Genomic DNA, 1,754 nt, shown 5'->3' with positions numbered 1-1,754 from the left:
ACACACATTACCAGTATAGCCCATTTTATTCTCTAATGCACTATTTACTCTAGCAAACAAATACCTCCTTACTAGCATTAGTACAACACTATAGCCTTTTACGTCTTAGCCACACAGCTAATATGCGATTCATTGAACCCTGTTGCACCTACAGTTTTCCCTGAAGGACAGTGTATCACTCACTAAGTCCAGAATATTTTAACCTCAGATCCAAATTGTGCGCTCTATTTCATACACTGCAAATGTAAAGTGACCTCAACATGCCTTCTGAGCAATTCCACCAAGTAACATACCACCTCAAGTTAATTTATCATTAGACTGCGTTCCCCCGATCCATATATTATTTGAGGGATCTCCTGAGCTACAGTTATGTTTCCTTTTAGCAAGATCCAAGCTTTGACTATCTCTTAATTGAATGATAGGTGTTCAAGCCCATTTTATTTGTGTCTTTCTTAAAAATCTCTAGTTATTTCAATATAAAAACTCAAAACCTGAGGTAAACATAATAAGATCCATGAGAGATCTTTTCTATTACAGACAGCCTTCTGTTAAAGTAAATGATCACATAAAGGCCCCAAGTTATCAAAGTCTGGCGGACCTGATCCGACAGTGCAGATCAGGTCCGCCAGACTTCGCTGAATACGGCGAGCAATACGCTCGCTGTATTCAGTATTGCACCAGCAGCTCACAAGAGCTGCTGGTGCAACGCTGCCGCCAGCAGGGGGTGTCAATCAACCCGTTCGTACTCAATCGGGTTGATTTCCGGCGATGTGTGTCCGCCTGCTCAGAGCAGGCGGACAGATTATGGAGCAGCAGTCTTTGTGACCGCTGCTTCATAACTGCTGTTTCTGGCGAGTCTGAAGACTCGCCAGAAACAGGGGCCATCAAGCTCCATACGGAGCTTGATAAATAGAGCCCTATGTCTCTATACAGCATTATTTACATTATTTACTCTGTCATATTGATAGCTGACATTGTTAGCAACACTTGTATTTATAATATATTTACTATATGATGAGCTCTGTAATATGTTTTCTTTGAAAGCAATTGTATAATGCTTTAATACTTTGTATGCCAATAATTATCTCAATAAAAAAAGATGGCTTATGAAGAATGGGTTATTAAAGAAGATATTTTTGACTGTTGATCATCCAAGATGCCTTGTTTTATATATGTTGCCAAAAATACACAAACCTTTGGCAGAGCCACCGGAACAACCCATTGTTTCCACTAAGGGATCTATATTTCAGCCTCTAGCTGAATGTTTGGATAATTTCTTGCAACCGATTGTGAAATCTACCAAATCATACCCAGATATTTTTCTGAATTAGTGTCCATCATATTGGGTATGGATAATGTGAACTCTACAGATGTACTAGTTACTATTGATGTGGTGAATGTATACACCATTATACAACATGAAATAGTTATGACTTGTGTTTCGAAATGCTTTGGTAAGGGATCCCAATTACACTGCCCCCCATCCCATTGAATTTTTGATTCATTTATTGGAAATTTGTTTACAAAATAATTATTTTCATTATGAAAAATATTTATTTTTACCAATTTTGGGAACTGCGATAGGGTCGAAAATGACCCCATCTTATGCCAATATTTTTATGGCTGACTATGAAGAGAAACATCATTTTGGATAATACAGCTCCCGTTACATTTTACCGCTGCTATATTTGTAGAATGCATAACAATGTAATTCTCTGTATACGGCATTACAAGATTACAGAAAGCATACAATA

Source organism: Bombina bombina, chromosome 6 (assembly GCF_027579735.1).
Source record: "Bombina bombina isolate aBomBom1 chromosome 6, aBomBom1.pri, whole genome shotgun sequence".
Classification (NCBI taxonomy): Eukaryota; Metazoa; Chordata; class Amphibia; order Anura; family Bombinatoridae; genus Bombina; species Bombina bombina.
This window is presented reverse-complemented; position numbering follows the sequence as displayed.